The 24878-nt window shown below is 53.6% G+C and overlaps 1 protein-coding gene across 2 annotated transcripts in view; it reads left to right on the top strand.

Moving 5' to 3' along the window:
* Positions 1 to 24878, top strand: part of SLC24A3 (solute carrier family 24 member 3) — a 429317-nt gene that overhangs the window by 312242 nt on the left and 92197 nt on the right. The gene's annotated exons all lie outside the window — the stretch shown is intronic.

Raw genomic sequence — 24878 nt, 5'->3', positions numbered from 1 at the left:
TTTTGCCTGCCTGCATTTTATCTGTGGAGACCATTTCACTTATGGGAGGTGCGTGGGCCCGTGTCTGTCTTGTGCTGCCTTGGGAAGTCTTGGGAAGACACTGGATGTCACCGGAGTGTGTGGCTGCCCGGCCCCCGTGGCACTGCACCGACAGCCAGGGGTGTTCAGATTGCAGCCGTCCCACCAGCTCTGATGCCTTAGTTTCTTTGTAGGAATATTATTCGGAAACACAGTCCTGAGCTCTCTGCCCAAACCCCCAGGGCTGTATCTTCTAGGAAAAGCGACTTCTAGTCGCCCACTGTGGGTCCTTGCTTGCAGTATTACGGAACCCGGTGATCCAACCAGCTCCCTCGCTCAGAGGCCGCCGGGTCCTGCTAGAAGTGGCAGGTTGGCTTGCAGGGTGAAGCACAGCTCCTGGGAGCCCTCTCACACACCGTTTTCCAGACCCCATTGTGCAGTCGGCCGGCCAGGGGCCCCCAGAGCTGCCCATCTCTAGTACAGACAAGAGACCCTCTAAGGCAGCGTGCGCCCCGGCACCCCTGCCCACCTCACCACCCTCTTCATGCCGACTGGCTTGTCTGGGTTGCCTGGTGGCTTCGTTGCTTCTGGCCACCGGGTAGGGGGACACTTTGCTCTCAGTAGGAGTCAGCTCTAGAGCCTGCAGGTAGATGGTTACCTCTGAGAAGAGGTGCCGGGACATCGGTGGTGACGGTGGGCCACCCAGCTTGCTAGGCTGTACAGTGTCTTTCTCCATCCTTTTGGCCGGTTATCTCATCTTAGATCTTGTGGACCCACAATGTGGCGTTTGCACATCTCCAGTAAAGGGAGCGAGTACCAAAAAAAGTGCCCATCTTTGCCTTCAAGGCGGTTTGTGCTTCCCTGGCTCTCGGCTGTGCCGGCCGCCTTCTCCTCGCCTTCCGGAGATGAGTAGTCATGCTCTGCAGGCGCGCCCCGGCTGTTCGCACTCCCCTAATCAGCACCGTCGCCATCAGCAGTGTACGTGTTAGCCCGGCTGTTACTAGTGTTGCCATCGGTTCGTTAGTCATTTGTACCTGAAGCTTGATGCAGAGTCAGGCCCAGAGGGGGAGAAATAATGTAAAGAAGTCAAACAAATGACTGGGAAGTGCCTAGGAAATGCCATGCAGCTAATTACCTAGGCGGTGGGTGGAATGAGCTTGCGTTTCATCATTTATTAGCCAGGCAGTTAATCACTGGCTTGGTTAAACACCTGCACAGAGCACAGACTGCTTCCTGAGCCCTGGCAAGTGCTGCCCTCAGTCACTTCACTCCCTACAAGGTCTGTGCAAGCTCATCCCACACAATCGTGGGGAGAAGTGCTCACCACAGTGTTAGAAGTAGCCCACGCGGTGATTCTGGGGGCCAGCCCCTCCATCTGACTTTCCCTGCCCTGTGCCCACTTGGAGAGTTCCCAGGCCAGGCAGCTCTCTTCTTCGGGCCTTTGCAGAATCCCAGAAGTCTTTGCAGAGGGAGAAAAATGATGTTTTAGAAAGATCGTGAGCTTGGGAGTCAGACTAGCCTGGGTTTGAATCCTGACCTGCCATCCGCTGGCTGTGGAGCCTTGGAGAAGTTACTTCACCTCTCTAAGCCTCAGTTTTCTCATCTATCAAGTGGGTACAAGTGCACCTACCTCCTGGCATCACTGGAAGGATGGCACATAGCTTGTTCAGCATTAGGCAGCACCTGGCCCACGTGGTAAACCCTCGGTAAAAGTTCGACTCCATCATCAGCGATCAGAAGAATAACATCCCCTGGGGTCCCTGCCTCCGGATTCCACGCTCGGTCACTGTGGTAACGTGACCTAACAGTTGGCAGAACTTATTAACTAGAGGAACAGCCAGCCACAGGGCACCCGGTGGGGAGGGAAGGGAAGGTCAGGGAGATGGTCTTCTAAACGAGCATCAGGATGAGGAGATGCTGATAGAAGAACGGACTCAGAGGACCATCCTCACCTCTGTGCTGTCTGATCCGTGGTAGGACAGGAAAACGCTGCGAGAAACCAGCACCGCCTTCCCCACTGAGAAGGCCTCCCAGGCGGCGGGGCCCACAGTGAAGGGTGGATGTTGGGGACTGAACTGGTGAATAAATCCAGAAACGGGTCTCACTTAGCACCGTTATTTATGTCGCTGCGCACTTGCATTTGCTGCGAGACCTTACCCGCATGCGCCCACCGGCCCCTCTCTAACACATTCCGGCGTCGGGGCTGCTCGTGACCAAGTCGGTTACCCATCTGAAATTAAAGTAATTAGGCCATAAGGTTTGAGTTCCTGTCTCAATTAGGGTTTTGATGAATTCGGTGCAATTAAATGTCTGCTGTCTTTGCAGTTTGCAAACATAGCCGGAGCCTGGTCTCCCCCCAGGTGCTGTGGGGAGTGTTAGGGGACAAGAAGGAAATTGCTTCTTAGAAAGTGGCTTCTGGCGCGGTTCTCGGCATCCTCGCAGGATGTTTACAGGGCTGTGGTCCTTCAAGTTTTCTCTGTTTAAGAACAAAAAAATAGTAACAGAGAACACCAAGCTGTGGAGGCAACATGCTAATGTATTCTGCATCTCACATTAAAAGAACTTCCTGGCAGTTTTGTAAGACAATGAACTCAGGCACTTAAATCTACCGTTTCAAGTACGCTAGGCTTTAAAGACACAGCCACAAACTACAGCAAGCAGTGTAACAGGCCCAGAGTAGGACTTTGGCGCTCCGCTTACCACAGGCCGGCTGATGGGTCCAGCTGATGATAAGGAACTTCAGCGTCCGCTGTCCTGGCATCCCCGACGTGTGCCTGGTGTTCTTCCGTGCGGTCCATCTGGTTTTGGCTGGGTTTGCCTTTCTTCAGTCAACACCCTGGCCATGCTGGCCCCTTTACAAACCCGGGCAGCACCGGGAGGTCATGCCTCTGGGCTGAGACCTGCCTTTGACTGGGTTTCCCCAGAGGGAGAATCTAAGCAACAATTCAAGTTCGAGTAGTTTATATAAAAGGTGATCCCAGGGCACGCCAGCCGGGAAGTGGGCAGGTGAGACACACAAGAGAAAGCGGACGAGGACACTGTGGCAGCAGCAAGTCACCACTGGGGGCACTGGGATGACTGCTTCTGGGGCAGCTGGGAGGCCCCGTAGAACGCGGGCCTCAAAGTGATCTCCTCCAAGGTGGGGGGGCAGCAGGGGGATTGATCCCTCAGCCTCCGCAGTCATTTTGAGGGACATCACTTCTCCGACATCCCAGCTCGCTGGGCACAGGCAGGATGGGCCTTGGGGCAAAGAGACACAGGGGCTGGCTGTTGGAAGGACCTGCAATGGTAAAAGGTGGGGAGCTCTCAGGGGGTCCCACAAAGCATCGCTACAAACTCAAAACCAAGCCTTTAAGCATCAGCCATCTGGTGGGGTCTCGCCTCCAACTCCCTGGGAGGAAACACAAGCCTCAGGGTGAGGCTGACCCCCAGGAGCCCAGCTGGCACTTGGGGAACATCCTTAGGGTTCCGGATAACAGCTGCCATTCTAGGCACTTTCTGCTTCCACGCAGGATGCGGGAGACCTTGCTCCCATGGGAGCACCAAAAGAGATCCGGATAATATGAAACTCATACTTATATATGGGGGTCCCAAGGAACAGTGGAGACCAGAAGGGCTTGTCGAACTGATTTCAGGAGAAAGGAGCCCATCGTAAGTGAGCTGTGAGCCCCGGGGGGTCCGGATGCAGGACCCAGAACTTCTCTAGGTGGAGACCAGCCCGCTGAGCGACCGGCAAGGGTGGAAAGGGGCGGGATGTACTGGAGTCTGGAAGACCGAGGGCAGTAATGATGTGCTCAGCATGGCTGTCCTCTCCGCCCACCCCAGATTTGCTGAGAAAAAATAAAAGTGAAGGCAGGACTGATGAACAGAAAGAAACCAGCCCATCTGCCCCGTCTCCCACATTCTCCTGATGCCTGATATTAAGGGACCCAGAGGGGTTCCATGGAATCCGAAGTAAGCCCCGATAAGAGCTGAGAGCCTGGCCCTTCCTTGGGAAGCTGGGTGGGGTTGGGCTGAGCCGAGGGGGCTGAACCCAGACTGAAATCTGAGTAGTCATCTCCTCTCTTTAGCCAATGGATAAGAGAAGAACTCAGAATTCCCACCAGGAAAAGCCAGTCTTATTCCTCAGTTCTCACCCTTCCATTCATAATTCCCAGTATGTAATAATAAATTACAGAACCAGCGGAGAGGCAGGAATAGAACTGGTGACCAAGGAAAAACAGCAGAAGCAAACCACAGGTGAGCCAGCTACAAGGAGCTGCAGGAAGGAATCTAAAACATCTGTCTTCAACAGGGAAAGGTGGTTCCCATCTGTAAACGAGTGGATGGGTGATTTCAGTAGAGAAATGGAAGAAATAAGAAAAACCACTTAGACGTTACATATTTTTTAAAAATAATGTTGCCATTTATTAAGCATCTCCAAAGTGTAGGTACCACACTAGATGCTTTATAAATATTTGTAGAAATATCTCCACTGAATTTTAAGATAGTATGAGCCTCATTTATAGACAGGGAATTGAGTACCTGGGGGCAGGGGGTACCATGGAGCAGTTAAGCCTGGATTTGAGCCTACAGCTGCTGACTATAAAATCCATTCTCTTTCCACGTGGAGAAATTATGACTTAATCTCCAGATGTTATTATTGAGGTCTTATCATTATCCCTTCGCTTGTATGTGTTCCTTAGAAGTGTGGAGTGTAGGAGCTGGGGGCAAAGCAAAGAATGGACATACCAGCACGATGGTGGTGACCCCGGCTGGGTGGGGAGGTACTCAGCCCACCCATGGCTCAGCTAGAAGCTTCCCTTGTAATCAGATGGCATCATCTACTGCTGGGCTTACACTTCCACCAAACGGAGGGGCCACTCGGGCTAAGAAACACGGTGCAAGGTCCACAGACCACTCCAGTTACCCGTACACCTGGGTTCCTGGCTTATTGTTCCCCAGACAAAACCCGACGTGTCACCTGTTATGTTCCAGTTCTGAGAAGCATCCAGTTTCCCCAAGGGGCTGGGGACTGAGGGCAGACGAGGCTGGAAACTATACACTGTTAGTTGTCAAACCTCCCACCCGGGGTACTGATCCATGGCTTGTGTCCTGAGGGGAAATGTTGATTATATTCCCACTTTAGGCAGTAAGTCCATTCATTGATTCAACAATGTTTTCTGAGTGTCTCCTGTGTACCAGGCACTGGAAAGACACTGGTGAAAAAAGCACACAGTCCCAGAGCAGGCTGTGGGACATTAAATATCCAACAAAAATGGTAGATTGGCAGAGGGGTGGATGGGAGGAAGGAAGGAAGGATGGGAGGATGGATGGGTGGAGAGAGGGACAGAGAGAGCTGGAGCTAGTGCGATAGTGAAATGGGGAAATGGTGTGTGTGCCAGGAGGCGGTCAGTGCTGTGAAGAAAAATGAAGCCCGGTAAGGATTACGAACAGTGGATGGGAGCAGAGATACTGATTTTTAAAGCGTTTCCAGGGAAGGTCCCTCTGCAAGTATTCTCAGTTTAATAGAGTGAGAAAATACTACTAAATTCCACTCTGTAAAGAATATGGCGCCAAATAAATTTTTTTTTAATTTTTTGAAGACTCTTTCCAGGCGCTGTTTCAAACATTTGAGTTACTCTTTGAGTGAAGGGCACATTGCCCCCAGGACACTGGAAAGGGCTGGTGTGCTAACCTGACAAGCCAGAGTAAGGAAAGGGCAGTGCCGAGGGCAACAGGAAGAGATGTGTGTGGGGACCACCGCCATCCGGGCAGTGATGGAAAGAATGGGCGGTACGAGAGTGAGGGGCTCTCTCTTCTGGGAGACACTTGTGGTGCCAGGCTGTCAGCGCCCCAGGAGCCCGGCCTGTCTCTGCCTGTTTCCCACCGTATCCACAGCACCAAGGGTGTCCACCGCATACGGTATGGATATCAATCTTTGATAAATGACTGAGTGATTCGATAAGACATTTATTCCCTCCTGAGCCTGAATCTCCAAGAGAAAGAAACAATAGTCCTTAACCTTTCCAGGCAGGATGCAGACCATCTGGGACAAGCAGCTCGGGTACCAGATGTCTGGCTTTTGCAGGCGAGGTGAGACGGAGCAGCGGTGCCCCCCCCCACTCCAGCCGGGGGCGCCCCCTGTGCACAGCAGCAAGGGGGGCTCCTCCTCTCCTGCAGTGGAGATGGGAAGGGCCGCTCCCCGGGAGCCGGGAAAGAAACAGCTTCTCGCGCTTTATTGCTTTGTGATTTTTTTCCCCAAGATCAAGCTGTGGCTGCACGTGGGGCACAGAAAATTAGAATTAGGGTCCTCCCTAGAAATGATTATACTAAGTGAAGTCAGTCAGACAGAGAAAGACAAATATCATTCAATGTCATTTATATGTGGAATCCTAAAAAAAAAAAATTCACATTTTATTTACAATCCAAAAATAGACTCACGGACGTAGAAAACAAACTGTGGTTACCATGAGGGAAAGGTCGGGGGTGGGGGGTAGATTAGGAGTTGGGGATTAACAGAAACACATTGCTACATATGAAACAGATAAACCACAGGGCGTACGGTAGAGCACAGGGAACTGGATTCAATTTCTGGTAATGAGCCGTAAGGGAAAAGAATGTGAAAAAGTATGTATGGGCGTGTATGTATGGCTGAATTGCTTTGCTGCACACCTGAAACTAACACTGTAAATCGACCACACTTCAATAGAAAGTAAGAAATAAAGTAAAATATTAAAAAATAAAGCAAATGTTAAAGAAAAAAAAAGAGTTAGGTCCTCGATGTGGCCGCCAGCAGCTGGGAGGCTGAAGGGCTAGGTCAGCGTCAGGGAGCATCAGACCCCTGGCTGTCACCTCCGTAAGATCTGGGTCGTTGTACACGGAACGTGTTTCCCCCTCTTGCTCTGCCTTTGGTCACTGCAACATGCGGCTTCTAAAAACATGTGTCCCAGCGTCTCCTTGGCATCTTCGCTTTTTTTCCCCTTTTAGTTTTTGTGGATTTTTTTGACAATATTCACCTTTCTTCTGCTCCCTGTCTTTTTTATTTTACTATTTATTTCTATTTTAAATTAAAGACACGTTTAGTATTAGTAGCTCATCTTTGGGATTTCAGCTGAGTTAATACAAACTTATATGTATTAAGTCTTTTTAAATCTGTATGTCAACCCCATGGTGTAGGTACCGGTTTTCTGATTTTACACATGAGAGAATAGAGCCCAGGGAGGGAGGGACAGAGACTCCCCCAGACCACACATCCAGGAACAGCAGAGCGGGGGCTCAGCACAGGCAAGCTTGTTCCAGAACGTGTGCCCTTAGTCTCTGCAGGACGCTGTAAACCCGCACAGAGCGGCCTCCCACGTGGAAGGCCATAGGAGAGCAGGTCTCGTGGGGGAAGGAAGAGCTCGTCGGGGTTGGCCAGACGGCTCCTCTCCCTGGTCTGGAAGTCTGCACGCACGGGGCATCCCTGAGCCTTTCTGTTCTAGAACCTTTTACAGGAAGTGCTGAGACGGCTGACGGGGGCGTTGTCTCCCAGTGAGCAACAGGACGGTGTCTCCTTAGGGCGCTGAGACTCTGACCTGAGCTGCTCACATACGCGCCCTGGTGATGGGGGCGCCGGGGTGCGCGCCCTGGTGACGGGGGCGCCGGGGTGTGTGTGTGTGGCTCGATGGATTCTCAGGCCCTTTCTAATTCCAGTTGCAAAGCCCAGCAGAGCGCGGCGCTGCGCGGGTCCCGTAGCGGCCGGGGCTGCCCCTGGCTGACTTGTCCAGGCCCCTCTGCATTGGCCTCTATTCCCTCTTCTAGGGAAGCCAACTGCTTCAGGGACGAGGAGGAAAGATTGAGGGGCGGCCACCTGGGCTCTCATTCGCACAAGGGAGGCAACGCTCAGGCGTGTCGCTCAGGCGTTTGGTTTCCTTTTTGGAAACACGTCCTTCCAGCATCCTTGAGTGGCTTGGTTTTCTGGGACCGCCCGTCAGGCCCCCACGAGCCTCCCCGAGTGAAGCCCCGTGCTCTGCGCTCAGAGCTGGGAGTCCCTCTGGGGCGGGAGTGCGCCCTTTCCCCAACGCGGTGGGCCGTCTCCCGCCCTCCCAGCCTCGCCCTGGCCCTGGCCCTGGCCCTGGCCTCCAGGCTGTGCCAGCTTCACCTCGGCAAACACCACTGTGATCTCGAAGCAGAAGAATCCTTAGGGATAGTCAGGTCTCTGGCCCTGACTGGGCCGGGCCTGGGGCTGAGATCCCAAACTGTGCGGTTTTGGTCCGCGGACTCCTGGCCGCACCGCAGCGTCTGCCCCCGTCCACGCCCGGCTGTGGGGCCAGGCCGTGCAGCAGGGGACGATGGCGCGTGCTGACTTAATTTCTCCCACTTCTCAGGCCCTGATGTCTGTTTCCAAAGGAAAGAGCGTGTGGAAGTGGGGTCCGCAGTGGACATTTCTGAGGTTGTGTGCGGGCTTTTGGCGTTCACGTATCAAGCAAGCTCGTCAGAGACGCCATCAGTGGACTCCGTGAATAGTCCAGGATGACTTCGTATTTGTAACCAAATCCTCTGGGGTCTGAACACCTGTTCGCCCGGCAGGCTAGCTGCTGTCCAACCATTTAGCCGTTGTCTGGAAGCTGGACGTCCTTTACTGGCGCTTGCAGAGTTTGGGTTTTCCCGTCTCTTCCTTTTTTTATTCACTAAATTGCTTGTTTGTTTGGGAACTAAGAATGCTGGTGTCAGCCTTGGAGCGGTGTATGCATATAATACAAAAAAATCCCTGCTGTGAATTCCTGGGTACCAGCTGCCGCTGTCCTCGGAGCCCCATTCAGAGCTGGGGGCAAAGCGGACACTCGAGCCACAGTCTCTGTCATTTCTGGGCCTCTCCTGAGCCCCGTCGCTCCGGGTCTGTGTAAGGATTTCCAGGGAAGACCTGGGGCACCAGTGGTTGTTATTCTTTGAAGGACAACAGAGGTTTTTATAAGCCCTGCAGCACCACGGGGGTCTGGTGCGTATGGACTGAGTGACGGTTGGGGAGGTGATGATGACAGCTCAGGCCCCCGAGTTCTCCTGTGGGTTATGGTCTAGTTAAGGAAGACAGATGGTAAACAGGTGCCCAATAGGCCAACAACATAACTCCAGATAGAAGGGTCTGATGACAGTGAAATCGGGTAACGTTAGTGTTTAGCAGACACGAGCGGCTGCGGTGGGACAGGGCCCTCTCTGGGGTGGAGCCCTGACTGGTGTGCAGGAGGAGCCACGTGAAGGTCTGGAACATTCCAGGCAGAGTGCACTGCCGTGCAGATTAGGGGAACAGAGAAAAGGCCGTGCTGCTGGAGAGCTGGAGCCCGGGGGAGGGGTGGGGGCGAGGCAGGCCAGCGTGGGCTCCGAGGCCTGGTGAAGGGCTCGCTTGCAACCAGGACAGCGTCCTAGGGAAGGGCTTGGGGCATTTCCCCCGGGGAGATGCCACAGAGCGCGGAAAGGCGGTAAAAATCTGGGCATTAACCTGGATCTCGCCAGGTGTTAGACAGCTTGAAACCAGCTTGATGTCCTGCGAGGACATGGCTAAGGTTAGGTGTGAGTGCAGCACAGCTGTGGGTGCCTTGGGAGGCTGGCTCAGAACCCCTCATTGCAGGGTCGGAGCGATCCTCCCCCGGCCGTTACCCGCCCCCTCCCCCATCGCTCTCCAGCTCTGGGCCCTCCATTCAGTGCCCCCCTCCTCCTCTCGGCCTTTGTTCCATTCCTGGAAGATGAGGAATCCATTAACCTTAGCCACCATCTCCGCATTGTCTTATTCCAAATCTCATCCTTTTTTTCCTTCAGATTCTCAGCATCCTCTTCTTCCTGGTGATCGTCTTGATCAGCTGGTCCAGGCTGCAGTGTTTGCCTCCCCCGCTCTGGGGCCTGCTCTCCCTCCCTCCCTCGCCTTTTTTGGAACTCTTGGTCTGACCAAGGTTTAGAGTGTTTCCAGGTACAAGAGTTAAATCAGGGGCTGAAATCACTGGAATTTGGTTGGGCAGGCCAGTGACTTCTTATGAACAGGTTGGAATGTTGGAAGCAGACCATCCACAGAGCAGCCAGTTTGTTTGTCCACCTTCCACGGGAAACAGCCACCTCTCTGGTGTTTCTTTTGCGTTATAATTTGTCAGATTTCTCTTAAAGCTGTACTTCCCCTCCTTCCCGACTCTGTCCATGGTGCCTGAAAGGCGTGTCTCGGTTTTATTCTCCCCCAGACTAGAGTCGCCCCCAATCCTCCTGGAAGGGGCAGGCTTTACTGAGAGCCAGGCACTGCACACACATGTCCTTGTTTAGTCCTTATACTAACATTAGGGTAAAGTTACCCCCATTTGAAAAGTGAAAAGATTGGCAAATGTGGTAGCCAGCCACCAAGATGGCGTCCCATTGGCCCCAGGCTCCTGGTACTCAGGGCTTTTTGTTCCCCTCCCACACCAAACAAAGATCATCCATGTAACCAGTAGTCTCTTGTGGCAAAGGCAGTGTGTGGCATCTGAGGTTGGCCATAAAACGCACTGCAGCTTCTGTCGCCCTCTCTCTCTCGGACCACTTGCTTCAGGAGAAGAGGCTGCCCTGTTGGGAGGACACTCAGGCAACGGGCAGTGGGGACGTCTCCCTGGAGGGAGCCTGAGCCTCCTGCCAGCAGCACAGACTCACCCAGCATGTGACTGAGCCACCCAAGAAGCAGCTTCTCGAGCTCCTGTGGCTCAGATGGCTGTGACTCCAACCACCATCTTTCCTGCAACCTAGTGAGACCCTGAGCCAGAACGACCCAGCTCAGCCCTTTATAAACTCCAAACCCTCAGCAATTCTGTGAAATAATAAAAGTTTATTGTGCTACATTGCTACATTTGGGGATAGTTTGTTACACAGCGGTAGGTAACTAATACAGTAAAAATTGCCCCCATTAGACAAGTGACAAAGCAGGCTCGGGGATATCGGGGATTTCCAGCAAATGACCAAGCAAAAAACCATGCCCATATCTGTTTCACGGACAAGTCCATGCTCTTACCTCCCTGCCTGGCTGCCCGTGGCATCTGACCTTTGACAGGCACACCGTGTCAGGAAGCAGCAGCAGACCACGTTGACCTCATCTCCGCCGTGTGATGGTCCCAGATCCGGGGAACCCCTAGCCAGGTGGGATGGACAGAGACCAAGCAAGAGGATGTCCCAGTTTGTGTGAAGGTTTTGATGGATCAGATTTCATCAAAGCTTCACACTCACCCTCACTCACAGCCGTCTGACTTTCAAAGGTTTCTTTCACCGTATTTCTATTTCTTTCTCTTATAATTTTTAAAAATCGCTGAAGTCTACACCTTAAACAGTCTGTTTCCAATTAGAACTCCTAGTAAGCTTTGTCTGCAAAGGAGGTCTTTCCTTTTCTCGTCCCCTGCCTCCCTGTCTTCGTTCGTTCTTTCTGTAAAACGTAGCCTTGCGCTAGACTTTCACAGCAGTGTAGGAACTTCTAACGTTGACGTCATCTGACTCTTAGGGTTTTTAGCAATTTATATTCACTGCCCTTGAGAGATGAGAGGCCAGCCCCACAGGCCCGCCACGCTCATCGCCAGGCTCGCCCACCCAGAGCCGCGGCGCGTGCTGTCTTACTTTCGGAAAGATGTTCTTCACAGCACAGACTTTCTGACGTCTACCCGCACAGAGTCTCTGTTTAGTGACTTGATTTTTCAACATCTTCTCAGGCAAGTTACAGCCACCAAATCGTTAAAGCTTCAGTTTTCCCCACAAATCCGTCTGTCAAACCGACCAAACCAAAGAAAACTAGTCCGACACAATCGCTTTGAAGAGAAAACAGAAATGCTACCTTTCAGGGTTTTTTTCCAGCTCCTCCATCCAGTGGGGGCTGGAAGCGGCAGCTAGAGGCTCATAGAACTTGAAGAGGCTGCCCCTCACGCTCTGCCTGCCTCCAAACGGCGGTGCCCACTTCCCGCAGCCGGATCTGACGCCCAGCTCCAATCCCTAGCCTGGGAGTCCTCGTGCCCAAAACCTGGAATCACCCTTGGGTGAGGGTGACGCCCCCAACCCAGACTTGCTGCTTGACCGTGGTGAGCGACCCCGCAAAGGAAAGCTGGCCAAACTAGCCAGCCTCACACTCGTGATCTCCTGAGATAAAGCGGGCCTGCGGCATCACAGCCCAAGCCCCGCGCTCACCGGTGCGTGGGGACGTGTCTCGTCCTGGTCACTGCTTCCTGCGCGCTTAGGGCTTCCAGCCTGGAGGACGGTGACTGCCGTCACTTAACCGAGCTTCTGACAGCAGGGCTGATTCTGGTGGAGATTAGTTCAGGCAATGCCTGAACGAGTCATCACAGCTGGTATTGATTTTATCTTTTATTCCATCGCTGAGAGTGTTTAAAAATTATTTTGTGCTGAAATGCAGAAGCACACATTTATTGCAGGGGATTTCAAGCTCCAGTTAAGCTCTAACACTTCTCTCTAAGTTTGACTCTGAACTACTGCTTGGCAAATGTTACTCGTCGGACTTGGAGGCGTGCACCTTTAGAGCCCAGGGAAGTGTGCCAACTAGCCTGCTCTCTGTTCATAAATAGAAACAGGGCTGTATTGTGCATCCCTCGTGTGGAAGGGAGGTCGGAGGGGCACCGCGCATGTAGCACTGAGCACGTAGAGGGAAGAAAGCCCGGAAAGGTCACCAGCCATAGAAGGAAGACCAGGGCGGATGGGTGAACTGATGCTCAGAAGGGGAGTGGCTTGTCCGCACACACAGGTAGTAGCTGTCCGACTAGGAATGCGATCCCAGTGTTGTGCTTCGAGCCAGCCTCCTTCGACCCTTCCAGAGTGTGTGACCAAGCTGGGTTTTATGCCTGCTCCACCGTCGGTTCTGTCCCTCTGCTGCCCCTCAGCGCCCTTCATGAGTTAATGAAGAGACAGGTATGCGTGCGGGGAGAGGGACATGTTGACTGGGTCCAGGTGGTTATCTTCAAGGAAGCCTCCAGAGTGATGGGTCACCTCGGAGATACTCTTGGAGAACCTGCAGCAGGCAATTTGCCTGTTCTCCTGCCCACACTCCCCGTTTGGAACCGATTCTTCAAGCTCCTCGAACGTCTGTTCCCGGACACAGATCCAGTGAGCTTTTCCCACCGGGCATCCTCTGCACCTGCTCCGCTCTACAAAAGGCTTTCTTCCTCCTGAAACTCCTCTTCTCTCACCCCCACAGCTGCCCTGGTCCCATTTCTGCTGCCTTACATGGGTCAGACTCATCTGGTCTCACGGCTTCAGCCTCCCCCGTTGGGCACCACACTCTCCATCCCTGGCCTTAACTTCTCTCTGGTCCTCAGGACTTGGTTTGCAAATGAGCTGCCAGACCTTTTTAACCTGGGTCCTCTGGGACGGCCTCCAACTCAAGGTCGGAACTTTGAACTAAATGCTGCCCACTGGCTATCTGTATTAGCCTGGGTTCTCCAGAGGACACATATAGGTGCAAACAGAGAAGCCATATATACTGTTACATATATTAAATCATATATATGATTTGCTAAATGGAATCGGCCCACATGATGATGGAGGCTGAGAAGTTCAAAGAGCTGCAGGGCGAGTCAGCAAACTGGAGACTTCAGGAGAGCTCATGGTGTAATTCCCGACCAGGTCCGAAGGCCTGAGAGCCTCGAGAGCTGTTGGTGTGAGTTCCAGTCCAAATCCAGGTCTGAAGGCAGGAGACCGATGTCCTCGCCTGAAGACAGGCAGAGAGAAAGCATCCTTCTTTAACTTTTTATTGTATTCAGGCCCCCAGGGGATGGGATGAGGCCCACCCAGCCTGGGGAGCCTGTCCCATCTTGAAACACCCTCACATTCATGCCCAGAAATCATATTGAACCAAATATCTGGGCACCCAGTCAGGCTGGCATGTAAAGTTCACCATCGCACCGTCCCACCCGAGTTCTGCTGCTGCACAGAGTCCATCTCTCAGTTTCTGCTGCACGCAGTTTAAGCCTCAGCCTCACGGCAACCTCTCGACATCCAGCCCATTGTCAAATCAGGTCGATTCTTCCCTCACAGCACTTCTTGCGTCTGTCCCTTCCTTTCCAAGTCCATGGACACCACCCAGTGGAGATCTTCTCCCTTGGTCAGCTGGACAGTCAGAGGCCCTCACTCCTCTCTTTCTGCCCTTTACCCTCTTCCTCTCTGTTTCCTCCACATCGTCTCCCAATTATGAAAGTGGAAGTCATTTTTCCCCTACAAGTATGTAGTCAGTGTCGCCTCCTGCAAGAAGCCTTCCCAATTTCACCAGGTGGCCATGATTTTGTCTTCTTTGAACTCCTAAAGCTGTCTTTCAGTTTCATCTTGTTACAGTCATGTCTGCAGGTGATAGTTTCTAGTAGACTTCTCAACTTGTCTGTCCAAACTGAGTCTTTTGGTACCTTCTTCCTTTGGTGATGGGGATATAGGGGTGAGTGTGTGGAGAAGATACAAAAATGTGAGACTATTAGTTAGCGCTCCAAGATTTTAAACATATGGTAAGGCAACAGACAGTGAAGTTACAGGTTGGTAAACAATTAGCTGCCAAATGAATGGCACAGTTTTCAAGATCCCAGGGCATTTTCCTACAACATGAGTTAAAGTCAGTCCCTTGGTGTCTGTGTCTCCTGTCGGCACCCACAGCTCTTTGAAGGAGTGTAACTAAGTCAGTAACTTTTTTTCGCAAATTAGCAACACTTGCTCCAGGTTTCAGATGCGCTTTTGTTATCTATGTAGAATCACCAAGTCACAATAAGGCTTAACCAAAGAGGAAGAATGATACGCCTTTTTTTAAGTGCACAAAAAGGGAGTGTAATGTGTCATGGAGACAGGGGGCCTCGTTCATCTAGATCTAGTATTCATTATCCAAGTCCCTGCTGTTAGCAGTTTGCACAGGGAAGCAAAGTTGTCAAAATACATAATATTCACTGATGAGCAGAGCACTTGAAAAAACTGGGCACCCCCCACCATAAATTTTTTCGTACTAAACAATAATATCTTTTCCCACCCATTCCCTCAGCCTCTGTGACCAGTTTAGGGCTATTTATTGGACATTCTAGCATCCCACAAAAACGCGAATTTCATGAAGCTGGTGTGTTGAAGAATTACTCACGTCACACACACAAAGGCATCAGTAAATGAAGACCTCACTGTTGAGGAATAGGGCAAAGACGCTGACACAGGACCTATGTTCCAAGAAGAATGATTCAGATATTAAAGGGTTAGGACAGAGACTTGGAAAATTGGATAACCCCCTTGCACATCCTCCCCCAGACTCTCTCCCTCTGACTATGGGACATAAACCACGAAGGCGGGTGGGGTGTTATCTCAGGTCCTTCCAGCATTTTATGGGGAAATTACAGCAAGGAATTATCAGTGCTGATTCCAGGCCTGTTCATGATCGCAAGCCAGGCATGGTTGTTCTCGGAACGTATATTTGTAGGGAATCACCAGGCCCATAGATTTTATTTCTCAAGATTAAAATGTCCAACTTAGTCTATTTCAAGTAGTTTACGTGGAAGCATCGTTGTCCTCTGCCAGCTCTCCCCAGGCTTACTGTGTATAAATAATGGGAGAAGTTTCTTTTCTGAAAAGGAACTTTGAGATCAAAAAGCGTTTGGGGTGGGGGAGCCTCTGCCTTCCGGGGGGTCGGTGGAAGTGAGAACAGTAGCGTTGCGGCAGCGGCCGTCAAACTGAACAGCGTTTGTTGGTCTTGGTGGTAACCACAAATCCTCGATTCGTGTTCACCAAGTCACTCTGCCTGTGTGGGCACACCACAGTGGGCACACTGTGTCCCTGCACACCAGGGCGCTCAGCTCCAAGCCTGCTTGCTTCTTCTCCTTGTGAGCTAGCTGCAGGCCGTGGGTCCAGTTCTGGTGAAATAAAGCTTTTCCAGAAAGGTGGTGCTTCTTCCTTATTCCTCCTTTGCTCTCCCCGTCCCCCTCCACTTCCTCCTCCTTCTCCCTTTCTTTCTTTTTTCCTCTTTGGCTTTTGTTTTGTTTTTCACCAAATAGCATTTCCCTTACACAGAGATCCCTTGGACCATCCAGCTACCCTTTCTCTTCTTCAAGACGCCGAACCTGAATGCTGAGAGACTTCAGAGGTGGTCTAATAACCCTGTCACTCACCTTGCAGGTGGGCAGACCCCGGCGGGAGGCGGGATGGAGAGCTGCGCGGGGCCCCACCCGCCGACTCCCACGCTCGTGTCCCCACCCCACTCAGCCTCAGCTCTAAGGCACGTACATCCCCTAGGCAGCTACCTGGTAGGGGTGGCCATGCCGAGGAACGACACAGGCCTATGGACACAGATCTTGGAAACTTTCCCCCATACCCACTTTTATATGGGAAATAGACCCTCAGACAAAGATTAGGATTCAAGAGCAAGTAATTTATTTGGGACTGGACCCCAGGACACTCTGGTGGGACAGTGGGAAAGAGAGACCAAGGAGAGAAAGAAAGCACCCAAAGATGTGCTGTCATGATGCGGGTCACTGCTCCGGACACCTGAGGCTCAGCCCCACAGGGGAACTGTGGGAGGTGGCAGGGAGCACGCGCCCCCCACCCCCAGGGGTGAGGATGCGGGGGTTGCCCACGCCAAGCCCTGCTAGTCCCGGGGGTGGGGCTCCCCGGCACCTGCCCCGGGGTTGGGCAGAGCCAGCTCTGGCAGCCAGAGAGCCTTTAGGCAAAGTCGCAGGTGCTGGAAGGTGGACGTCCAGCCTGCGTGCGTGGAAGTGTTTGGTTCTGTCGGGTTACGGGCAGGAAACCAGCTGTGTCCTCCACACATCACCGCAGAGAACTCACCACAGACGGGACGGTGCCCACTCCTCTCAGGTGGGGAGGTGCTGGCTTTACAGGTGCTAAGTTCCCTTTTCAAGAAGGCTGGGAGGAAGGGGGACTAGAACGCAAGATGGACTGAAATCTGACCTCCCGCAGAAGGAGTCCTTTGGGGCAAGTCTCATCCACACACGAAGTGCTGAAAATTCAGTAGGTTTGTGAGTTCAGTTTAGGAAAAAAAGATGAGTCTCATCCAGCCTGTCTCCACTGCAAGATTCTGCACTTCAGTGCCTGTTCTCAGCCTGTAAAGTGGAGGTTAAACCCATCACTGACATGGTTCTTGGGACAGAGAGAGGAAGGGAAGTGGCTGTTCAAGAGATTCTTTGCATCTCAGTGAGGACTCCTGATCTCAGTCAGGGCTCTGGGAGCGGAAGAGCCCGTCCGTGAGCAGCGCCGTTTGCATCAGGAAAGCCGCTGGAGGGGCGGGGGGCCTGGGGAGGTGTGTCTGACTGCTCCTGAGCCTTTGGTCAGAGCCAGACCTTCTCCGATGTCTTTTTTGACCTTCAGGGATTGGGGTAGTTTTTTTGTTTTTTTGTTTTTCCTTTTCAAGTGCCCTCCACCAACCAGAACTTCTTCCAGAAAAAAAAAAAAAAGGGTCAAGCATCTCAGGGGCCAAAACGGGCATCAGGGGCCCCTCAGTCTGATTTCTCCCCACACAGCAGCCCTCGAGCGGCCCTGGATGGCGCTCGGATCAGACTTGTGCTTCCCCGAAGCTGCTCTCGTCAGCATCCCGGTGACCTCCGCGCACCTGGATCCGATGCTGATTCCCAGCCCGCGTCTCGTTGAATGGAGTAGCCTCACTCGGCACAGCCGTTCACCCCTGGAAGAGCTTTCTCCCCTCGGCTGCCGGCGCCCCCTGCGCCCCCACGGGGCTGAAGCCCGGAGCGCGCGGCCTGCTGGCCCTTCCTCCTTTCTCTCCGCGCCCCCTGTCCAGGCTGGGGCTTTAAATGCCACCCGTGTGCCGATGGCTCCAAAGACCCCTCCCCCCAGTCTCCTCCGGGGCATCTCCGGTGTGTCCAGGGCTGGGCTCCTGACCCTTCCTGCAAATCTCCTCCTCCCGGTCTCATCGGTAAATGGCGCCTCCGTCTTTTCAGCGGCTGAGTCATCCTTTGTTGACCCCCTACCCCGCAGCCCACGTCCGCAGCACCAGGGAGTCCTGTGGAGCCCACCTTCAGCATACACCTGGGATCCAGTCACTTCTCACCTCCACAGCAGCCACCCTGGCTGAGTCGCTACTGTCCCTCGTCAGGACGGCGCCGTTGCCCCCGCGGTGGTTCCCCTGCTGCCAGAGTGACGTCTGAAGCTCTAGGGTGGGGCGAGTCCCCCATCTGTGTAGGCCCCGCCTTCAGGCCCGTCTCACCTGGAGGAGCACTGAGCCGCGGCCTCCAGGCCGTCTGCCCTCGCCTCCTTCCAGCCGCCCCTCGCTCTCTTCCCTGCAGCCTCGCTGGCCTCCTGCGGGCCCCACACCCCCCGCAGGCTCCTGCCGTGGCCCCCGCTCCTCCTCACCTCAGGAGCACCCCTGGCTCAGACATCCACGCTCACTCTCCCGTGTCCCTCTTGCGTGGTCTCCTGAGCCCTTCACTGTTGTCCTCCTGAAACGGTCACCACATCCCCGCCCAGAGCTCTCAGCCCCTTTCTCTGCCTTGCTCTTCTCTACAGTACGTGCGTGTCATCACAGAGCGTGCCGTGTCGTCTGCTATCCGTTTGTGCATCCTGCACCTTCCTCCAGTGGGATGTGAGTGTGACGGGGGTGGGGGGCGGGCTCGTCCGTGCTGCCTCCTGCCACATCCCAGCAGTGCTTGGCAGCCATTTGGCAGCTGGCGGGTGGAAAGACGTCACCGTCAGGCGTCCCTCCATCCTCCGTGGCTTGTCATGCAGTGACGCCAAGCTTCCCGTTGTGCAAGGCGCTCCTTCTATGAAATTTTGGATGACTTCTTCCTTATGCTGTCGTGCTCAAATCTCCCTCCCTCCTTGGTCCCATTTCTGCCTTTCCAATCGAAATCAAAATACATCTCTTCCCTGCTTACTCAGTGAAAGCCAGATCTCAGATCAGCCCCACGCTTCGCCTCCACCTGGAGTGGGGACTGTGCTCCAGCTCTCTCAGTTCTCCCAGACACTCTTCTGGAACTTGGCCTCGAGACAGCTGTTCCTCTTAGGGATGTTCACACAGGATCAGTGTCTCCATCACACTGTGGGGTCCACACCTGGGAGGTGTTGTGCACCAGGTGTGCAATGACCAGCGCTGGGCACGAGGAGACGCTGACTTCTTACCCATCATACGAGACGCCCTTTCATGCAGCTGGAGACTGCATGGGCCTGTGTAATGGCTGGGTTTCATTCTTGGCTCAAGGGGACTTTGGAGCAGCTCCGGTCTCCAGGTAATCTTCCCATACACCACCCTGTTCTATACTTAGATGCAAGATTTTTTGCATTCACCCCTCTCACACCGCCCTTGCTTGTCTTGGCACAGGCTGCTGACATCTTTTCAAATCTAGATATTCTCGCACACTGCTGTCTCTGTCTCCCAGTGGTGCGTGTCCGCAGATCTGATAAGCAGTTTCAACAGTGTGGTGGGGTGGGGGGTATTTACATCCAGTGCAAGTGGGTCTTTCTCCAAATTCGAGACATGAGTGTTGATGAGAGCGGGGCCAGAGCGGGTGGCCGTCCCTCGCTGGGTAGGTGGCATCCCTGGGAATATGCGTCTGAGATTTCTGACTGCAGTGAGAGAACAGGTCCCCCCCGATTTTACTCCTCTTTGCTCTATTGCACTTCACAGATACCGCGTTTTTTGCAAATTGAAGATTTGTGGCAATCCTGCCTCGAGCAATTCTCTGTGTCATCTTTTCCAGCAGCTCTTGCTTTCTTCGTGTCCCTGTGTCACATTTTAGTAATTCTTTAAATATTTCAAACCCTCCGCTAGCAAAAAGATTACAACTCTCTGAAGGCTCAGGTGAAAGTTAGCATTTCTAGCAATGAAGCATTTTAAAATAAAGGTATGTACATTGTTCTCTTTAGATATAATGCTTTTGCACACTTAATAAGCCACAGCGTAGTGTAACTATGACTCTTACATATGCCTGGGAAACCAAAAGATTCACGTGGCTTGCGCGTTGCGACACCTGCTTTATTGCAGTAGTCCGGAACCGAGCCTGCAGCCGCTCCGAGGTGTGCCTGTAACCGACTGAGTGCCCTGGCGGCTGTGTTCGGAAACCACCCCAGCGTTTGGCCTGGGGAACGGCTTCCCCAGGCTGCCTCCAGGGGTGCTAAGCAGTCCTGGGAGACCCGGAACTCCCCTGACCGGTGGCTTTGATTTGTGCTCTCCATGACAGCCGAATTCTTAGAACTTAGGCTTAAACTCAGAAAGTAGACTGCACCTAAGATGCTGCTACAGCCCAGGCTGTCTGCAGTGATCCTCGGAGTCTGGTAACGCCCATCGGGGTCTGCGGTCGGGCAGAAAACCGCCTTTTATATTCTTTGCCATTTCTGCAGAACTATAGGGGTTGGCTGGAGTGGCATCTTGAAAAGCTGGCGGTTGAGGGTAGGATTAAGAGCTTGGAACTTGGAGTGGCACTGTTGGAATGGAAGCCCATCCCTGCCACTTGCTACCCGTATGACACTGAGCACATTACTTCTGTGTGCCTCAGTTTCCTTATCTGTAAAGTGGGTTAATAGTTTTTACCTCATGGGGTCGTTGCAAGAGTCATATGAATGAGTATGTGTAAAGTTCTTAGAAGGGCACCAGGTGTATAGTAAGTATTCAGGGACAATGACCTGTCAGTGTGATTTTTTTTTAATTGAAGTATAGTCAGTTACAACGTGGCAGTTTCTGGCACACAGCCTCTTGCCCCCGTCATGCACACACACCGTCACTGTGATCTTGCTCATGCAGCATCTTTCCCGTAAATGCGCTTCCCCCCACGCCCTCCTCTCCGGGCAGCTCTCCAGCAACGCCGCAGGCCCATCGACTCTCCTTCACCCAGACATTGGTCTTCACCACAGAACCGGGCTCTGGACCCCATTCTGCTTTTCTTACCCGCTTTGCCCATGTTTTTCTGGGTCTCCTAGCTCACCCGTGGGTGCCAGGAGAGCGAGTGCTCTCCTCCGGCTTCCATGTCCCACCCCAGGCGCGAGGCACAGCAGGCTCTCGTCTGCCAAGGCCCCAGCGCAAACTTAGAATCAGGCAAGTGCCGCCTGTGGTCCTGAGGCCCCTCTGGTTGCCACGTGGATTCTGATTAAACTGCCCCCCACTCTGCCACTGCCTGTGACCTCACTTCTGTTGACCCAGATGGATCCCTGACTTGGATCTCCCTGCTGAGAACACTGAGACCGATAATATGAATCAAGAGGCTGGATTGGTGGGAGTGTCCGGGGAAGATCAGATGGTCCCCTGGGCTAGCATCCAGCAACCCAAATTGAAGTTTGCTGGTGTGTGTGTGTGTGTGTGTGTGTTGATTAGTGGATCTCTCTTGTTTGCCCATCATCTAAGATGTAATCCTTTCTTAAGCCATAATCTTTTAAGCTTTAATTTCAGAGATTACGTGGTCTTTAGCTTCATCTTTGAACAGACCTCCCTGGAATAGAGGATCTTTCCCATCAAGCGGTTTTATTCCTTTTCCAGTTGGTTTGGTTGTTGTTTGGCTTACTTTGGTGTTTTAGTTTTGTCCCATTTTTTTTTTCTTTAACCTATCAGGGAGAGACCAAATCAGAGTCTAGAAATCGTGAATGAATCAATGACATACTGTCACCAGGCGGTTCTTCTCAAGCAGACACTGAGACAGAGTTCTGGGTGCAAGATGTTTGTAGGGATCCATGCCTGTGAGGAGAAGGAGGTGGGAGATGAAGTCAGGCTGTGATGCGGGCTCTTGGCAAAGGGTTCTGGAACAAGTATGACCCACTTGGGGCCGAAAGAGCCAAATGCGGCCTCTAGGACGGGTGCCACTAGGAAGGACGGGACCTCTGGCAAGGCTGCTGTCTGCAGCTGAGGCAGACCCAGCCCAGGGGAGCTGCCAGCTGGGGGCCCCCGGATGGCCTCACCCCTAGAACTGGGCAGCTAGTCCTTCCGACCCTCTGGGCAGAGCCATCCGGGGACAGCATGGTGCAGAAGGCGGGGTGAGCCCTCAGCGACATTTTAGCAAGTGCCCGACCACCCAGTCCTCGAGCCCACTGTCCGTCCTGAGACAGCTGGCCTGGATCTGCCCACTGACGCTGGGGCCACCCACACAGTAGGCCCTTGAGCTAGGAATGGCGTTTCTGTGTTCAAATCACCCCTGGTTCCAGGAAGCATCTGATTATCCAGGGACATTAGAAGACCTAGGAGCCACTGAGGCATTTTGACCAACCAGCGTTTGGCCACATCCGTAAGGATGTCAGCCCCCCTCCAGTGTCGCCGTTCTCCTGGAGACATTTCCAGCCGAGAGCCTGAGCTGGGTTCTGTCCAAGGTGCTGCTTGTTCAGCTGCCGCTCCCCCAGCACCTCTGCGAGGACTGGGAGGAAGGAAAGCCGGTGTGGTGTGCGAGCGTCCTCTGGGTGCCCGGCCGGTGCCCCGGCCCGCATCCCTAGGGCCCCTCTGAGTTCCCAGAGGTGCTGGGACAGAAGCCGCCGGGACTGTGGCAGCCCTACGTCCAGGCCCCCCTCCCAGTGCCCTCACTACCGGCAGCAGGGAACAGAAGCAGCCCCGTCTCTAAGGCCCAGGACCCCGACGTCCAGTGGGGCTGACTTCGTCCCTGAGGCTGTTTCTTCTCACCCTGGACGCCATCCATGATGTTTGTTTCAGGCAGACCTGGGAGGGCAGACGATGGTGAAATCTGCGCTGTTCAAACCAAACCTGACCGTGGGAGGGCAGTCCGGGGTCCCCTCCGAGGTCCAGAGCCAGGGGCTGTCCTGGGGGAGGTCTGCCATCCAGGGTCTGCATCCAGACCACCCGTGTGCCCATAGACTCTCACCAACCCCGGCCCCATGCACGTTCTGCTGTGTCCCAGCAACAAATGCAACAGGAGAGATTTGATGAAAAAAAGCGCTGGTGCGCCAGCAGGCTTGTTCGTGCCCAGTTCAGCCGAGGCTGCCGGTTACATAACCGCGGGGTAATGAAGGCAGGGGAGCTCCGAGGGGCCGTGGCACTTTTCTTTTTGATCTGCAACTTCCAAGCCAGATCCCAGGGAGCTTTCAAACTCCCCTCATTCTATTTTAAATGATCTCGTTTCGGGTGGGTATTTTTTTTCCTGCCTCACTTTGACTTGGCGTCTTCTCCTCGCGTTTGTACTGAGCACCCTGCTTGATCCTTGCAGGGCAGGAGGGCCAGCCTGTCTTAGGACGCACTGCCTGCTAGCGGTGGGCAAGACTGGGAAGGGGGCCCCGGTGGAGGCCCCCCAGGAGTGCTCTCCCACTCGCCAGCCCCGGGAGTGGGGCGGACGGCAGTGTCCACCACGGGCAGGCTGCCTCGATCCAGATTCCAGTGTCGCCACTGCATCCATTTGCCGGGGATGCCATGACAGTACCGCAGCCTGGGGGCCTGAGCAGCTGGCATGGATTTTCTCACACTTCTGGAGGCTGGAAGGCCAGGGTCAAGGTGTCAGCAGAGCTGGCTTCTTCAAGGCCTCCTCCTGGGCTTGCAGACAGCCTCTGTCACCTCACCGTGTCTTCACATGGTCTTCCCGCCGTGCGAGTCTGTGTCCTAGTGTCTCTCATGCAGGCACCAGTCATGTTGGATGAGGGCCCATCCATGTGACCTCAGTTTGCCACGATCACCTCTTCAAAGGCCCCACCTGCAAACGCAGGCGCATGCTGAGGTCCTGGGGCTTAGAGCTAAAACACGTGCACTGGGGTTCACAAGTCAGCGGGTGACAGCAGTGAACTAACCAGGGGGATCGTAAGCAAGTACTTTTTATGCTTCTTGTGCCTTTGTTTCTTCATCTGAAAAACGGACACAGCGATAATGCCAGCCTCATAAAGTGCTGTGAGGGTTAGATGAGCCAATCCCTCGCGAGCTGAGCGCGAACGAGAACAGTGTTGGGCAGTTATCTCGGGGGGAGCAGAGCTGATTCTCAAGGCACAGCCTTTTTGCTCTCATGATCCACTGGGACGAGACATGCCTGACTCTGTCCTCAGATTTGGGAAGGATCTATGGTCAGTTATTTTTACTGGTTGAGAGTGCTGGGGGGTTCCAGTGCCCACCAACCAAAATGTAAAGCCATAGCAGGGGGGGCCACCAGGCAGGCCAGAGCCCCCGGCCACCCCCCAGCAGTGCTGCCGGCAGCCACACGTCTCCTCCACGCACGCCACCCACACCTGCCCAGCGGCGGTGGCTTAACACATCCCTTTGCTTTCCTCCCCGAAACAGAGTCGAGTTAGCCTTGACTGTGGGCTGGCTAGCACGTCCCTTCCCAAAGACAGTGCGTGGAAGTGACTCTGTGCGGCTTCCCAGGCTGGGTCACAAAAGGCAGAGGCTTCTCCCTGGCTCTCTGTGTCTTGGGATGTGGATCTTTGTTGCCCTGAGCCACTGTGAGCAAAACCAGCTACCCTGGCACCCTGGTTAGAGACGACCCAAGGATGGAGGGCGATGCTCAAGGAGCGCCAGGTTTCCTCCCCCCGCTGTTTGAATGTGTCCAGCCCAGAAGCCAGACACGAGAATAAGCAACCCTATTTTGTATGATTCCAGTCCCCCATCCTCAAGCCACCCCAACCGAGTCCCACTAGAGCGGAGAAGAGCTGTCACCATGGACCCACGGGGTCTGTGAGCCTGGGAATGGCTGGTTTATGCCACCATGGTTTGGGGTTATTTTATTATGCAACTGACATGGCAGGAGCTCAAATCCAGATGCTCTGGGCAGGCTGTGTGGGACGCTTCTCCTGCCGCAGCCCCTCCCTTGGAGGTGGCTCCAACCTGTGGCTGTTGGTGTTTGCTGAGGTCATTGAAAACTGGCAGAAGGAACTTTGGTTTCTTGACCAGTGACAGTGGATGGTCCTAAAAGACCAGTATAACCAGACCAGCCTAAAAGCCCTGGCTATAGCTTGTCACGTGAGTGATCAGTTATGGCTGCCAATTAAATTATATCAGGGGGAAATCTTAACTGGTGTGA

This window comes from Vicugna pacos, chromosome 19, assembly GCF_048564905.1.
Source record: "Vicugna pacos chromosome 19, VicPac4, whole genome shotgun sequence".
NCBI classification, from domain to species: domain Eukaryota; kingdom Metazoa; phylum Chordata; class Mammalia; order Artiodactyla; family Camelidae; genus Vicugna; species Vicugna pacos.
This window is presented reverse-complemented; position numbering and strand designations above follow the sequence as displayed.